Raw genomic sequence first — 18,218 nt, forward strand, 5'->3', positions numbered from 1 at the left:
GATGGGCTGCGCCTGTGTACAATAAAACACACAGCAGATTTTGCCTCTCTGAACTTTAGAACATGACTGCTGATGAACAGTTACATCAGAGCAGAGGTGTGTTTGCACCAGTGTCTTGCTGACTGTTGCCCACAGAAGGGCATATAGATAGTATAGGTCCTGTTGATAGTTGTAAAAACAGCCAAACAGGCTGAGTATATTCAGGACCCGTGCACACACAGCAGGTTATTGTGCCAGTAATGTGATCTGCTGATATGCTATATTCCAGGTAGTGCGCATGTGCACACCAAACCCACACAGTGGACATGTTTCCAGCCTGACTCTGAATATCTGTCTGGCAGGATAAGTGATCATCTGGGCCAGCAAATAAGTTCACTGTAGGCATTGTTGAGATTTAGACTCTTTCCTTTTCGTAATCACTGAGTCTCCTCATATCCTTCCCTTCAATATATAACAAGTGGCATCAGGAAATGGATGCTTAGATCACCCGCTCTGTTATTTTTATTCACAGGGAGGGACAGGGCCAAACAGTTTTTTCAAACAAAGCGTGCCAGATAGACTTCTTTCCCTCTGTCTAAATATAAATATAAGTGTCAAAGTTGAAACCCAGTAACACCTAATAACAGCGTTTGAGAAGGACGGGAGAGTATGTCACATCTAATACACATTTGGAACAATGAACATTCCTTATGAGTAGGCGTGACTTATTTTGTAGTTTTCCTGGTTACTACTGATTTCCATGAGTAACCCAGGAGTACTGCCTGGAATTCAGGGGTAGACCAGGAGTGCTAGAATAGTAAAGTCTTTGTGGATTGGCCCAAACATATTGTTTGCTTATGTTACTGTTACATTTCTGCGTACCTCTCATTGCTTCTGGGATACTTGTATTAGGATTGTAATCACAAAACAAGAATAACAGTGATTAATACTGATTAAAACGCAGCAAATAACCCTTTGGTTTCTAAGCCTACCACATGTTTTAGTTGCCTTCCTTTACAGCTGGTATACATTATTTGCAGCGCATAACACACCTCTCATCACGCCATTGGGTGTAATATTTCTAGGGCAATATTTGTCCCATTGTCACTTTTTAACTGTTCTGTGTTGTGTTCATATAAAAACAAGTTTCAACAGTTCGATTTTCAAAAGTTTCTTGAAGAGTTTATAGTTAGGTTCAGATCTTAAGTTAGTTAGGGTTGCTGGTGTTCCAGATTTTCCACCTTTTTACACCCTGCGGTGTAGTTAATAAGGTTGGAAAACATTCAGTGAGTGTCTCAGGTTGGGAGGTAGTGAGTTGTTTGTTTATGCAGTGTGCATGCCTTTGCCCTAGTGTGCTTCACCAAAGAGTTGGTGGAAGGTTTGCAAGGATTTTTGTTGAAAATGCACGTTTCCTCCTTTTCACTGGTCCAGCAGCTACATAAACCTGTTTTGGAATTAAAGAGTTTAGAACTGATGACGGTTGTAATATCTTCAGACCTAGGGCCACATCACAGAATAAAATGTGAAGAAATATAACTACGAGTAAACAGCAACTGTGCTTAGTCTAGAGTAGTGGTCTTCAAACTATGTGGCATGGTGCATTCTGGTGGGATGGTATAAGGAAGGATGCAAGATTAACAACAGGGGGAGCATAACACACATTGGATTATTGGCCCAGTTCGCTAAAAGTTGATCTTGGACATACAGGTTACACACAGTACTTTACAGAAGGCACATTAACTTTGATACTAACTTCCAAGGCTGTTATAACGAGTTGTATGTAGAAAGGTTCCTGCAAATCTTAGATCCTTTCCCCAGGCAGAGGTTAGACTCTGGATTTTATTTGAAGAAAAGTGGACTCTACGAGCTGCAGATCAGTGAAGCGCCTTACTGCACTTTCAATGAAGAAGTGTGAGAGTTTAGTGTGCTGCAGGCTTTAAGGTCAAGGAAGGGGCTCATTGGGGCAAGCTGAGGATCTCTAACAGCTCTGGGAGTCATAAAGGAGAAATTGGGGGTTGTGCAGGGCTCAATGTGAAAGTCTGGGGGTTAGCAGAGGTGCTTTGAGGATTACTGAGGGTTAGCAAACAGGGCCTGAGAGACAGGTGAGGTGCTAACTGACGGATTTTAAGAGTCATAGTAGAGTTTCAGGGGCTCTGGTAGCTGGCAGAGAATCAGTGAGTGCCTGCAATGTATATGAGAGCCCTCTTAGATTTCACCAGGATTGGCTGCTGGAGATTTATGGTCAGCAAAACATTTCTTGTGGACAGAAAATGGTGTCTAAGGGCCTGCTATGGCCTCTTGAGTCCTTTAGATGCCAGCATAGGTAATCTTAGGTTGGCTGAAGACATGTTGAGGGTGTCTGTGGAAAGACAGAGGCTCGTAGAGGGAGCTTGTCAGTGCTAGCAGAGTGGTTCTGAGCACTGGCAGAGTGGACCTGGAAGTGCACTGAAGCCGACTGAGTGCCTCCATAGGCTATTAGTGCCAGCGGAGTCTTTCAGATGACTCATTGTTAGCCACTGAGGATTGTCTGAGAGCTGGTCAAAGGAATCCCAGGTTGCCAATGATATAGCTTAGATTCCTGTAGAGTTCACAGAGTTTATTAAAGATTAGATGAATTTTTTAAAGCAAGAGCGTGTTGGTTGAGGTGACATGGCAAGCAGTTAATGGCATGTAATACTTGATTTGTGATGACAAACAGTGGGCTGTCTTAAAATCAAGCTGAGCTGGACTAAGAAAAGGTTGAGGCAGTCATAGGTAGAAGTAGAAACCATGAATGCAATATCACCTGCGGATAGGTTCTGGTGGGTGACTAAGACTTGAGCAGCTGTGGGACTTCTCTTCTCCTGCTCCCCACATTTCCTTTTAACTTGCAACACACTTTTCCAGACTGCTCTTTTTAGGTCGGGCCTCCCAATCAGTGCAGCTGCCTGGTGACAAAAGACCTACTCTGGTCTTACCAAGAGCTTTCCTGAGTTTTTAGTGTGCCTATGTGACTACCATTGGTTGGCTTTGTTGTCACTCTCATTTGCTTGCTTCTAATTCCATGTCTGTCCCTTTTGCAACTTGTCAGCCTTGTTTTTGTCCCTCCTCTGCAGCATATCCATTTTACCATCTGTCTGATTGGCTGGCTTTTGTCTTTCCACTACTGACTATTAGCATAAAACATTTTCCCTTTAGCTTTAGGACTCAGGTGATTGTATGTGTTTTCCAGCTGTCTCCTTTGTGAACGTCTCCCCCGGCACTCCTTATTGCTCTCTTTCACTCTCCTGTGTACTTCTCTCTCCCACACCACATTTTCTTCTGCTTTACCGTGTACTTTTCTGCCCCTTGCGTGTTCCTGATGCTCTCTCCCACCCATGTACTTCTCTCCCCAGCCCTCTATGCTCCTTTCTCTTTCCCGTGTCCTCCTCTTCCCCACCCACGCCTATGGGCTTTTCCACTCCCACTTCAGCGTTACCCTCACTTACCTGTGTGCTTTTCCCTTCATCCCCATTTTATTCTCTTTTGTGTGCTGCTCCCCTTTCCTCTGTGCTGCTTCCCCCCCGTCACTCCGTGTTGCCTGTGTCATTTTGTAGCAGGAGTGTGCATGCGCTTGTCTACAAAATGATGTGGCTGCAGCAGTCATATTGTGGTGTCTTTTTCTTCTTTAGTTGTGCTGCACAGCATTGGCGATTCTGTAGAGCATCGGCAAAAAATATTGATATAGCCAAAAGGTCGCAAAGGTGAGACATATTTGCTTTGCCAGTGCTTGTTTTTCAGGGGAAATGCAGCATTGGTGAATAGCTTTATCGGGGGAATCCAAAAATCTTCCCTGTGAGCAGGCTTTGATCATAATCTATTCTGATACACACTAAGTGGATGTTTGATGGCCAACTTCCTTAACACCAGCAAACATCAACCACTCCTCTGGTATGTGCCAGGACTGAGTCAAAATGTACACTCCCAACAATGCTTTTTCACAAGTAAGTGGAATTAAGATATACCAATGCCCATATTTCTTTTTAACCACGGTTAGATTTTGTTTGCAGAGTTGTCAAATGTTTTTCTTGCAAACATTACTGCATGCAGAAACGTTTTGTGAATTGTCCCGTATCTGTTGGATCGTGTGCTGTTGATACATGGTTGCTCTTAACATAATTAATAATTACAATAATAATGGCTACTTTTTTCTGAGAATTTGTGAATTGCTTGATTTTTACTCATAAATAATGTCCTCTTGTTTTAAACAGTGTTATATCCTTAATTGTTAAATGTAGTTGGTGCATCAGATTCCATCTTGAAGGTTAGGCCAAAGATTATACACCAGTTTCTCATGATTGTCTTTTGTTTACATGTGTATCTCTTAATATTCGTCATGTCTCCTTTTTGGAATCACAATAGAAATAGCCACCACTGAGCCATTTGTGTGTAGGGACTCTATTTTGTGCCAGAACGAATGCTTCTTGCATCATATCTGCATGTCAGATGCGGTGCTATTTTCATTTTCCAAGACAGACGTTTTAAAAAAAAATCACTTTCATTGTGCTGATTGCGTTTTTAATTCATTCCATGTTCGTGGGTAGCCGCCTGATATGTTGCATGTTGCTGCCTGTGAGTGAACTCTAGTGTTTATTCAACCAGTCAATATTGTGAAAATGACATTTGTTTTGTTGGGTAAGTACGAAGCATTGAACGTTGGCGTACTGGTTTTATTGTCTAGAAGTGTTTACTGGAGTCATTAACAGAGGTGATTGAAACTTCCAATCCCTATGCAATAACATTGGCCGGAAAAATAAAGGGAAACGCCAAGAATATCATGAATTTACATTGCCGAAGAAGCCCACCTCGTTGATGAGGAATATTGGTTCAGTGTTTCACAAGCAACCCTAAAAAGAAAACTTCCAGAAGGCAGGCAGTTTTGCAATGCTAGTCTGCATGCACCATCTGTATGTTGTTTTTGATATTTTTCTTCAGGTAAATCTTCACGCTTAAGGAGGATGTGGTTTGGAACTGGAACGACTATTCTCTTGACGTCCCTCACTTCAAATCTCACAGCAGAATGGGATCTGAGCACACTGAGGCCCTGATTTATACTTTTTGGTGCAAAACTGCCCTAACGCAGTTTTGCACCAAAACGTTTAGCACCTGCTTGCACCATTTCTGTGCACCAGTCAGGCACCATATTTATAGAATGGTGCAAGCCAGTGCAAAGGGTGGGCTAGCATAAAAAAAATTATGTTAGTTGGTTGGGTTGGCACTATGGAAGAAGGGGGTTTCGCATGAAAAAATGATGTTAGGCAGGTTAGAGTAAAAAAAAAAAATGACTCTAACCTGCTTAGAGTCATTTTCTGACACAAAACCATCCATACCACACAACTCTTGCCTTAGAAAAGACAGGAGTCATGCCCACCACCCTAGTGGCCAGCACAGGGGAGCAGGGTCCCCTGGGCATGGCCATTGCACCCAGTGCCATATAGGGGGGCCCCTTTCAGGGCCCCCCTATGGCACTTTAAAAAACAAAAGGTAATACTTCTCTGTACTTACCTATACGTACCTGGTGGGGGGGTCCCCCATCCTCCGCAGTCCCTCTGGTGTGGGTGTCCCTGGAGCCTGGGGAGGACATCTGTGGGCTTATTTCATGGTGTTCCACCATGGAAATAGGCCCACAGGTCCCCTAATGCCTGCCCTGACCCAGGCATTAAAAAATCGGGCAAAGCAAGCTTTGCACCATTTTTTTACCCCTCCTCCCTCCCGGTCACCATTTTTGCACGGGAGTGTCAATATGGCGTTAAGGCCATAGAGTCATTTTTTGCACGGGAACGCCTACCTTGCATCTCATTAGGGCAAGGTAGGGTTCCACTTCCAAAAAATGACTTTGACTCCATAAAATTGGTGCTAGCCAGATCTAGTGCCAAAGTATACATATGGAGTTAGTTTTGCACCAAATTAGAGTAAAACAAAATTACACTAACTCAGTGCAAACAGAGTATAAATATGCCCCTGAGTATCAGAGGAGGAATATTTGACTTTCACCCCACTAGATTCCTGGAACCAGCACATTGATAAAAAGGGCATAAAAGCAAGTCTGATCAGTCGATTCCAGCACATTGCACCTTGGCAAGTGCAGATTGTCACCCTGGGTTCAAACAGATTAGTACCTCAGTATATGAATTAACAGCTGTGTCCACAAACCCCATAGTTGCAGAGCTACAGGGCTAAAGATGGTGTAAAACAAATAAAGAGTCTTGGGGCAAGTTGTCACTGCTAGAGTCCTGTCTCCTGAGAAGGCACTATTATGCGCTAGGCATGTATATATGTGGTGTTTGTATACCGCAAACCTAGCCAAAAGGCAGCTAAGTGCTGTACAGCGTTCTGACAGCTTTCTAATGGAGCGCTGGCAGCTTTCTATCAGTGGGGGCGGGTCGGGGCTGACACTTCTGGAACCCCTTGTCGGCCATAGGCCACTGCCTCCATCACTGTGCTGCAATGGCAGTGACGATCTATGCCGGAGGATGCTTGTGTTAAATGGTACTTTTAGAAGGACTATCATACTTCTAGGAACCTATGCCACTGACAAGACACTGTTGGATCCAGCTAAAGTCCTAGGGCGCTGTTGGACGAGCTCAGGATTGTTCTCATACAATTGAGTCTTTAGATTATTTACAGTGACTTATTTAGGATTCAGTATATCTTAATGACAACCATAAAAACCCTAAATAAGTTAGTTTGGGGTTTTTGTATAGTACATCATTAACTAGTTGGTCTGAACATTGGATTGAAAATAGGATCAGGTCCTGACTTTATATTGTACAAGAAAAGCGTGTTTCCAAATGAGATATTATTCTACTAGGGAGCACAGAAATCATTTCAAATAGCCCTCGTCTGTGGGAAGAAGCTGGTCTTTAATAAGTAATGTGTTTGAAAGTATTTAATCCAGATGCTTGTATACAAGGGATATTTTGGGAAACAGTCAAGAATCTTCTATTAGTGTTGCTTTTAAACAATGAAATAGTTTTAATAAACATATAGGGATGTTTTAAGCAGTCCACGTTTACACTAATGGTGGTGGTTTGGCAGAACAACTGGTGCGTGGCACATGCAGTGATATGTCATGTTTTTGAAAACACAAGTGAAAGGTAAGTGTTAGAGATTAAGCTCCTGATATATACGAAGGTGCAGAAGGAAAGCCCACTATAAAAGTCAGGGTATTGTATTTACGGTAAGAAGGATGGGAGTCCAATGCACCAAGGCTTAGAAAAATATGATGAAATATCCACCAGGCAAATACTACCACTCTGCAACACCTGCACAGAGAAATGGCAGAAAACCCACCGAAACTGCAATGTGCAATGTTTACCAAATTAGAAGTGCGAACAATCAAAGAAAGCAGATTTTACACCACAAGCGTAATAAAAAAGAAAACCTTTTAAAATTAAGTAGTGACCTCAAATGGTGAAAATATTGGATTTCCTTTGACAATTAGTTAACTGAACAGGCATGTCATGTTTAAGAATTGGGGCAGGCATGTCATTGTGCTGTCATTATATTACGAATCAACTAAAAGGCAGTGGGCTGCAGAGAGGAGAGGTGAGATCACCAAGGCTCAGCATTGGATGTTTCGTTGCGGAACAGGGTCAGTACTGATTTACACAAGGTGGGGGGAGCACACTGCCTCTCATCCCAGCACAGTTCACCCCATTGCATCCTGGTAAATGCAGCACACTTACTTCAAAGTTGCTGTAGTTTTTCACCAAAGTTGGGGCAGGTAGTGCGGTTATCTCTAGACATGTGCTTCTGGGTTTAACCCTTCATCAGTAGAGAGCAGGGAAAGTCATCTGAGGTTGCTGGTATGCTACCCAAGTCTTCACAGGGCACAGTAGCAAGCCATAGGCACACAGGTGCATCCCAGGTGAGCTCGTCAGATAATTGGCTTAAGGGAGCCTTTAAGACACAAGAGGGAAGGGAGAACACTATCTCTCATCCCAGCACAGTTCACCCTATTGCATCCTGTTAAAAGCAGTACAATTACTTCAAAGTTGCTGTAGTTTCACCAAAGTTGGTGCAGGTAGTGCTGTTATCTCTAGGCACGTGTTTCTGGGATTAGCCTTTCATCAGTAGAAAGCAGAAGTAGTAGAGAGCAGAGGATAGTCATTTTGGGATGCTCGTATGCTGCCCAACTCTTCACAGGTCACAGTACCACACCACAATCACACATGTACGTCCCAGGTGAGCTTGTCAGCTCATTGGCTCAAGGTAACCCTTTAAAGACAAGGGAGGAGAGAGCACACTGCCTCTCATCCCAGCACAGTTCACCACATTGCATCCTGGTAAATGCAGTACGCTTAATTTTAAGTTGCTGTAGTTTTTCACCAAAGTTGGTGCAGGTAGTGCTGTTATCTCTAGCCACGTGTTTCTGGACTTTGCACTTCATCAGTAGACAGCAGAAGTAGTAGAGGGCAGAGAAACATCATCTGGGTTGCTGGTATACTGCCCAAGTCTTCACAAGTCACAGTACCACACCAAGGACACACGTGCATCCCAGGTGAGCTTGTCAGCTCATTGGCTCAGTACTGATTTACATTAGGTGGGCCTTTGTCTAGAGTAGCATAGTTGGTGAAAAATGATGGGTTGAAGTGCTACCCTGAGTGATTGCCTGTGGATACACCATTAATGAGTATTCATCCCATCAGCATTTGGGTCTTTGATTGTCGTTAGTATGTAGATAACCTGAGACTGGTGCAGCTTTCCAAGCCTACTACTACTACCAATGTTTGTGAATTTCAAAAATAACTACATTTGTACCCATTCAAGGAGTACTTCTATGGATGCAGTAGGAAAATGCCTCTTTTTGACATGGTTACACCCATTTCTTGCCTATAACATGATGTGCTTTCGACTGAAAGTACAATGGGTTCCTATTATCCATGTCCCCAGTGCCAGAGTTCTTTCCCAAAGCAGCACAATTATTCCCCCAGTTGGCAAAACCTTTAGCACCCTCTGTAAGTCCCAAGTAAATGGTACCCATAGAACCTAGAGCCTGGGGTACTAAATAGGGTCCCTAAGGCCTGCAGTATCAATTGTGCCACCCTAAGGGACCCCTCACCAAGTACATGATAGGCAGCGATTGCAGGCTGCATGTCTCGGTGCAGGCCAAAGTGAAAACACAACATGGCACACAACCTGTATGCCATGTCCCCTAACACTTCCTGCAATATGTGTAAGTCAGCCCTCTAGCAGGCCTTACAGCCCTGAGGCAGGGTGTATTATATTGCAAGTGAGGGCATATCTGCACGAGCAGATATGCTCCTGCTATGTCTTTGTCGATTTTCAGACATAATGAATGACCAGGGAAGTCATTATAAATGTATGTGCTGGACACTAGTCAATTCGAGTTCCCCAGCTACATGAGGGCTTCACTGAAGATAGGGTTGTTTGGTATTATACATCTTATGTTGATGTACCCACACTGATGCCAGTGTTGGATTTACCAAGTAATGCACCCAGATGTGGCCCTTGAAACCCTACCAGCCTCTGGTGTGCTCACAGACTGTCTTCTACCAGCCTGCTACATGAGGCACCATTCTGGACTGATAGGGTGAGAGCCTTCTTCTCTCAGGTGGTGCAGAACAAGAGCCTGTCCGTGAGGAGGGTATGACACCCTCTCCCACAGTATGACCTGCTGATTAGTATTCCTGAGATGACAAGCCTCAAAGGGCTGCCATCTTTGAAATGCGAACCGGGCTTTCCTCACTGAGGAGGAAGCCGTTCCCCCTTTCCAGAGCCCATTTGGCACCTGGTCAGGTGGGAAAATGAACTATTCAGGTTGGCGTGCCACCTCCAGGCTAGTACCACCCCTAAGGTGGGCTACTGTAAGGTGGACACCATTGTTTGAGGGTAGCCTTCTTTGAGATGGCATACCTAGGAATTCTGGGACAGGGTTATGCCCACTTCCTGCAGGAAGTGGTCATATGTGGGGCATAGTGACCTCAAGGGTCAGTAGCCCATTGGCTACAACCCTACACACCCCTAAAGCCCCTAAATCCAGTATTTAGGGGAGACCCTGGCACGAGAGAGAGAGATCTTGATGAGTTAAGAAGACCAAGGACATAGAAGAGCCGTGAAACCAGAAGAAGAGAAGAGAAGCAGCTGACATGGTACCAACCTCGCTGGCCAGTCTGCATCCCTTGTTGAAAATCTGCACTGAAGTCGACTCATCTTGCAGATGTGACTCCCGAAACCTGGGAGGACTGCCTGCCTTAAAAAAAGACCTCCTTAAGAACGCCTGTGAACAGCATACCCGTTCTCCAGCAAATGCCAAAGGACGGGTCTCTGAAGCTTATGCAACCACCAAAACCTGACACCTTAAGTCACCACTCCACCCGCCGTCTCTGACCCGAGTTGAGGTGGTCCACTTGCGCCAACAAGGCTCCTCAGCCCTCCAGAGTCCAAGTCATCATGGTTTCACCCTTCCTGGACCCCCCTACAATTCATGTAGCCTCTGCACACTGACCTCCTCTACCGCAACCGCTCCGGTCAGAAATACCCAACACCTAAGGACACCTCTGCACCCGTCTGGCCTTGGAGAAGAAGACCAAAGGGGCCTACCTGTGACCGAGCATCGTGAGGCCTGAGACTCTCTGTTGGTTCCACCGACTGTCCTCCTGGCCAGAGCCTGCAGGCTCTTTTTGCAATGACCTATCTCCTTAGGAACACATTGAGCGCCCAACACTATTTTGCACTCTGCACCCGGCTGCCCCCGTGCTGCTGAGGTTGTACTGTGGGTGCTGGCTTTGACTTCACCTACTACTCACCTTATTTCCTGGAGATTGGTCTTTTGAGTTGCTGTATTCTACCTGTTTGTAGAACATGTTTTTCCTCCCATTGGATAACATTGTAGAACTCAGAAATTGCATTTCGTCCACTTTTTATAGTGAAAGGATTTCTTATTTAAAAATGTACTCACCTAAAAGATTTTTCTCTGATGCCTAAATATATATAAACGTACCTGATATTTTTATAATTTAGTATGGATTTCCTTCTTAAGTCGTGTGTCTCATTTCTTAACTATTGTGTGTATTTATAGATGTCTTACACTCCTCTGTGTTAAGCCAAGGCTGCTCGACCACACTACCCCCAAGTAGAGCACTTTGGGATTGCATAGCAAGCCATATCCACTCAGTGGGGAACCCCTGGACACTTTACACTGTATTCACATACCACATAAATGGCCAGCTTCCTACAGATGCAGATTTACTATTTTGTGGTAAAGTAGTCACCATATATATTTAGTTTCTGTTCCAAAAAATGAACATGTTAAAAGCTCTTAGTGAAATGAGAATGACCCGACTCAGGTCCCCAGAACTTCCAAGCCAAGAAATAGCTTGGGAGGTGTCACACACAACCACCACTTCCTTTTCACTTAGCTACTCCCTAGTCTGTCCCACCTGGGCCTGCTGGTGTTCCATGGAGCTCATGACTACATGCAACAAACATAAAGTCAAAATATGATACAGTCTATTCAAAATTCAAAAAATGTATTTTTTTAACATGCAGAACCCTTTCACATTTGTACATCAAATTATCACTGTATAGACAGACGTGATTGTTTTTAAACATGAACTCAGAAACATTAATGACTCGCCTCCAAGGACGATGTGGTTAGTAGTCATGCAAACTCTAAATGTGTCTTATATTCTTATAATGGAGCAACCTTATAGTCTAATAATTCAAACACGAGGTGCTTGTACAGCACAAATAGCATTTAAAAGTGCCGCCATGCGTGATAATAAAGAAAAAGGAGGCTCTATGAAATAAAATGTTTGCTTAGGATTACACATTGTGGACAAGCCGGGAAGCCCTACTGATTAAAAACAATCTGTTTTCATAGTTTGCAATTCCTCCACCAGATGTTCCCATTAGGGAACACACCTTCCCCATGTTCCAAATCCACAAAAAGCACACACTCCCGCCTCATTAGGACTTTCCTCTTGTCTTTACCATTCTGCTCTGTAAATTTCTTGAAAGTATAAATTCATAATATACATATCTACTAAAGTAATTATGTTGCGCAGAAAGAAGCAATTGAAATTATGACAAGTTAGTTCTGGTACATTTCCTACTGATTTTTTTCATAACCTGTGAATGAGAAGCAAAATTGTCCTCAGTGAGCAGAAAAGGCCTGATATTCCTCTCTGATTCGCACAAACCTTTATAGTTTCTCAGCTTCAACATTTCCTAGAATTTCCCCTCCTCTGTGACCAGCAGCAGTTTAGGGCCTAATTTAGATTTTGGTGGGCAGCGTGCGCCATCACAGCGGCGACGGATATCCCGTCGCCGAAATCTAAATCTATAGGAAAAAATGGGCTTTATATTTCGGTGGGCAGGATATCCATCACTTTTGGGACGGAGTAACCCGTCCACCAAAATCTAAATCATGCACTTCCTTTCCGATTAGAAAAAGCACTCTGGAATGACATCTCTGGAGTGACATCTCTTGCACAGCTGATTACAAGTGAGTACATTTTGCATTGGCCTTTGCATTGGCCTTGATATCTTTGCAGCTATTTAGGGGTGTCAGAAATGTGCACTTTTTTTTAGAGATATGTGTAATTTTTTGAAATTACGTCTATTATGCTAAATATATTGTGCCGTACTTAGGGAAAAAATTCTCCTCAAGGGTGTATCTCACATAAAAAGCACGTGAGCAGCAGTCAGGAGAAACTCTCAGTGAGGCATTTTCTACAAGTAAAAATCCTGCAAACTTTTATATTATACAACATGGCGAACATTTTGCATGTTTCACATAAAAAAACAAATTTAGGAATAATGCTATATAACACTGACATGACAAAAATTGGCTGAGGACTAGCTATTACGCTCAGTGAAAAAATACAAAATATCACTCCTGTTTCACTCGTTACTGTTCCCCCTGACTTAATATACGAGTACATCATAGTCACATGCAGGGGCATCAATGTCTATCCCATCCCTGATCCTTTTCAAGATATTCATTCAGCTCATCTTTCACCTCCCCTTGGCTTCAAATTCCACTCCTACTCTGCAAACACTTGAATCTACCTGAGGATTGATGGGCCAAAAGAGACATTCACAGCACAATACACATACATCCTGCAAATAATCTAAGAATGCAAGTGGCACAGCATAATGGATTCCAACAGTACAGTAGCACCGAGATGCTGTTTCCAAGACCCTGCCAGATGCAATGGCTACATCGCACCACACAACAACGTTCTGGACTCTATTTTTCATTACTGTTACAGCCTTTGTAAGACATCTCAGAGAACAGTCAGATGCTGTTTGAAGAATGCTTACCAAAAGAGCTTGATTCTTATAAATCAACAAGGTAAACCACACAATGGCACTGTTCCCTTACAGCATGGGGAAAGCCTGCTCTCTCGTGAACTCCAGATCAGATCACACTAAAGTTCTGTATGGAGTGCTCTGTGATTACCAGATTCCTGTGCTATAGAAGCCCAAAATACTTCAGTTCATGTAGTTACCTTCCTAATAAATAAAACACAGTCACATCCTTGCTGCGGATAGTTCAGGTGTTTATGGCTGAGAACCATCATGAAATAGGAAATAATCTTCCTGGTTTACATGTGGCTTCCAGGCACCATCTTTCATTCTCCCTGCCTGCAACAGGTATTATATGCTTGCATGCACAGAGCTCTTTGAAATGCAGTGTGCCACTGTCTCGCCTCTAATACCAAATATCGAGGGGGGTAAATGTAATGCTTCTTGGAGCAACCCTGCTTCAATGCCGGACTGTCTATTTGTTCCATCAGACACTTCCCTCGGGGTAGGGCGAGGGAATCTGGAGACACTGGAGGCCAGTTTTTGAAGGTCAATAGACTCCACCATCTATCACTATCTTCAGCTCAGCAAGAGTTTTTGGAAGGCTTGAAGTGGTGGCATAATGAGAGGAAGTTAGAGCAAGAGAGAATGAGAGATAACAAGAATGAGAAAATGAAAGAGTTGAAGGGAGAGGAGCTGGGTTGAACTTTTTTTCTACCAGGGCTGTTTTTGATTCTCAGTCCTGCCCTGGCCAGCACTCTCTGTAAAAGAATGACAATACATGCACAAGCACACAATCTCTCCTCTCCATCAGATGCCTAAAGGCTGACTTTTGTTTCACCCAAGGGTACATTAGGACATTCTGCCACACTACTATGAACACTCTAGACAATGTTTCAAAGTAACTGAACCAAAGGACCCCACTTGCCTCATATCCAGTAACATTACACACTAAAAGCTAACATACTTCATCGATTTTCTATGTGCAACCCTTATTCTGGTGGCACAGTTACCCATCCTCAGTGCTACTTGAATTCTTTAAGTATATGTGAGTGATATAAACAACATAACTCAATTATCTTGAGAACCTCACTAGTTATTATAGGAGCACAGTATTATGCACTCAAAATTTAAACTTCCTCATCCAATCCACGTTTCAACTAGTCCTTGGCGAAATTGTAATTACCCATGAGTAATCACAGTAATTTTGGTAATTCTGCATTACTCATTGACATAGAATTACCAATAATAACGTGATTACACCCACTTGCATAATTAAGGGAGATTTGGGGGCAAAAAAATCCTACTGTGAGAGCACATTTAGCTGCTCATGTGGCTATTTATATTCTGTTGCATTTAGCGCTATTTTCCTAGTGCAAAATGCATCCTCGCATTTGTTTGGATGCAAGGGTGCATTTTGTGCTAAGAAACTGGTGCTAAGTGGTGTGACTAAATTGGGGGAAAATCCTATCCCAGGTGCACATTTAGCAAGTGTAAGCGGCTGCTCATGCTCTCCGTTCATGTTCTGTTGCATTTAGCGCTATATTATTAAAATCCATTCTTGCATTTTGGACTCGAGGGGGCATTTTTCTGCTAGAAAATGCAGAATTACTCTTCTTGCATAATTCCACATAATCTCACAGAATTTGGGGGTAATTATGCTACATGGAATTATGTGAGTTACACCCACCCCTAGTTGCAACTAATGAGTGTCAAGTCCTTTTTCTGAAATACTCATCTATTTGCTATGAAAACCCAATCTTTGATAACTTCCTAAACCCTTTAAAGAACTAATCACTTTACCCCTCCTTACACTAGTAAACACGTCATAGTTGCTCACAGTTGGTATAATGCATATTTAATGCCATTTTGGTTTCTTATTCATTCATGCACTCAATAACGAACACACTCACCACTGACAGCCTAATATAGTTGATTGCAGTCATTTAAACTAAGCCCTTACTGAATGAATTTTGTGCAACTCTGCATTTCACTTTACAATAACTTCAGAGCACTATTAGGACCAACGTAGTCTTAAGTGGAGTTATGTTAACAGTTTTTTAAAGTTCAACTGCTACGCCATGCTGTGTCCTGGCGTTGAAATCACTAGCAGAGCAGTGAGGTAACAAACAGAGAGGGAGATAACTGGAAGATCTAGACTACAGAGAGATCTAGACTACAGTGAGGTAATATTAGGGAGTCCTAAGCAATATTATAGAACCAACCCATTTTTGAAAAGGCAGGTTTTAAGGTCTTTCTGAGTTTAAGAAGAGTAGATGCGAGCTGTAAGGCTACTGGAAGCTTACCCCAAAGCTTTGATGCAGTCACTGTGTAGGCTTTGCAGGGGAGGGTGATGAGGTCCAGGAATTGGGTCAGAAGCCTTACAATGATACAATGGTTTAAGGGGGCTTTCAGACACTTTCATCAGACACTTGATCCAGTCTGATGATCAGCTCGGTGTCATTTGCATAATTCATTACACTAAGACCTGAAGAGTTTATTAGTTTCATCAATGGATAGTGTATATTATAAAAATGTGTTAGACTCAAACCTGATTCCTGTGGCACTTCTTGTCTCAAATATTTAAACACAGATGTATAGGATGGTAGGAAGACTGTTTGCGATCACCCCTGTAGATAATACCTACACCATTCGAGTGCCTTTCCAGTTATGCAAATCTCCTCCAGTCAAGTGAGTAAGATGTCATGGGACACAGTATCAAAATGTTATGGACTGATCTAATAGCAGTGCATTGATCTTTGTCCGTCAGCATTCGTAAGTTGTCTACCACTATTACAAGGGTCATCTCTGTGGTGAGAAATGGGCAAAACCCAGACTCAGATGTCTCAAGTAGGTTGTTTTTAAGCAACCAGTCAAATAATAAATGGTTTTCATGTTTTTCCACAAGTTTTCCAGGAGGTAGGAGGGAAATAGGGTGGACGTTTGACAATACATTAGGGTCTGTGGTAACTATTTTTAGGAAAGGCACCACCAAGACCCTTTTCCACTCCACAGGAAAAATCCCACTGTTAAGTTATATATTATAGATGTCCAGCAGTGATGGGCCAAGGACCTCTGATGCTGCTTTCCACAAGGCAAGTGGTAGAGGATGTAATGGGGTTCCAGGATTCAAAGCTAGTGGGAGAGCCATAAAATTGACATGTTGACAGCATACATTTTTCAAGATAATTTATAGAACAAAGCTCATCCCACTTTTGAGCAGTTCTCAGATCCCTCAACACTAGCTGTGGTAGTGGAGGTCAACAACTGTCTCTTCTAAGGTGTTTACCATGTTTACCAGATTTAGCGTTTTCAAGATGGTAGTAATTCTCTCGTCAAAGAATTCCAACAGTCTGTCTGCAACCTCCCTAGAGTCAGCTATTTAATTCACAATGTTCTTTGGGGTGGATAAATGTTAAACAATAAAAAAAACACCTTGAGTAGTTTACTCTGTCCAGACATTTGGCCACAAAGAAGGCTCCTTTATCTACAAAAGCCTGCCTTTTATATTCCCTCAATGGCTCTTATGTTTTTTCATTGCGATAGTGTAATAATCCATCCTCCAAAGTCTCTTCAATTTCATGCAGTTTAGTTTGACCTGTCTCAGGGAGGATTCCCACCAGGGGACTGATGGAGTAGTTCTTGTTTTCTTGACCACTCTATATGACAGAATTTCATCAAGTACATCAGTAGCCTACCTCTGCTGAACCTAACCGAATAAAAGGCTTGTCCTGTTTTAGCCATTCTATTATGTCTGCGATAGATAGTTTGGGTCAGGGGCACAACATCTGATGCTTTTCTGGTTGACTAGCATGTGCCTGATGTTTGTGCCAAACATATGGTACGTACAACCTGAAAAGAACCAGCCAATTATCTGAGATGACTAAAGAGACAGCATTTCTGCCCTCTATAAGATGATTTCCCACTGCAAAGATCAAACCTAGCATTTGCCCCTTGATGTTCATTGGGCCTAATGGCCACTAGTCCAGATCCAAAGTTATCATACTGCTAATGAACTTCTCTGCTACAGGGCTAAGAGGGTTATCTGTCCATATATTAAAGTCACAGTGACAAAGAAGTTGGTGTATTTTATGGAGGGCGCAAGTACCAGGTCTAAGAAGGCATCACAGAAGTGCTCTGAAGTCTCCAGAGGGCACTAACAAATCATCTCATTTAAGTGGAGCCTAAGAATTCCACTGAGGTCAACTCTGGAGTTTGAAACTCCTTCAGGGTAAACATATCACAAACTATGATCACCACCCCTCCATCCCAGGAACAATGTATAATATTGTGCACTAAGATCTGGACAACACATATCAGTCAACCAGATTTTAGTGATACATAACATATCCAAGGAGCCTCCCCGTAATACGTAATTGATTGCCAAGGGATGTTTAACTGCTAACCTTGCATTTAAGAGGCCACATTCAGTAGGTTTCACAATATGCCTTTCTCTCTTCAATTTACAACAAATATCCAGAACCTCCACCACTTTCATCCTGTGTATCTCCCTAGCATGTGCTTCCTCATATTGTGAGAGTGATGAACTGTCCACTGCCATTACATAACCTGACCCCTCCAGGCTTCTCACAGAATGTGATTTTATCCTATGGAGTTCCCAGAGAACCTCATTCAACACCACCTAGGACTACATTTGCTGACAGCCCGGCCCAATCTCCACCAGCCTTTACCTTGTATTGCTGACCTGCACATAGGATCTTCTCACAGTGGTAAAATGGGCAGCATGGCTGCCACTGTGCACATCCATTGCATGGTTGGGCACAGACAGGGTTACCCCTGGTGTGCCTTTGGTGTGGCAGCTACATGGCGGCGCAGCTGCCTAGCTTTTTATATGGCCTTAACAGGGTGGTCATTAGTGCAAGGCTAGAGAGCTACCGTTGCAAAATTCTGCCCATTGGCAGAGGTCAAAATGGTGTACTCAT

Source organism: Pleurodeles waltl, chromosome 2_2 (genome assembly GCF_031143425.1).
Source record: "Pleurodeles waltl isolate 20211129_DDA chromosome 2_2, aPleWal1.hap1.20221129, whole genome shotgun sequence".
Classification (NCBI taxonomy): domain Eukaryota; kingdom Metazoa; phylum Chordata; class Amphibia; order Caudata; family Salamandridae; genus Pleurodeles; species Pleurodeles waltl.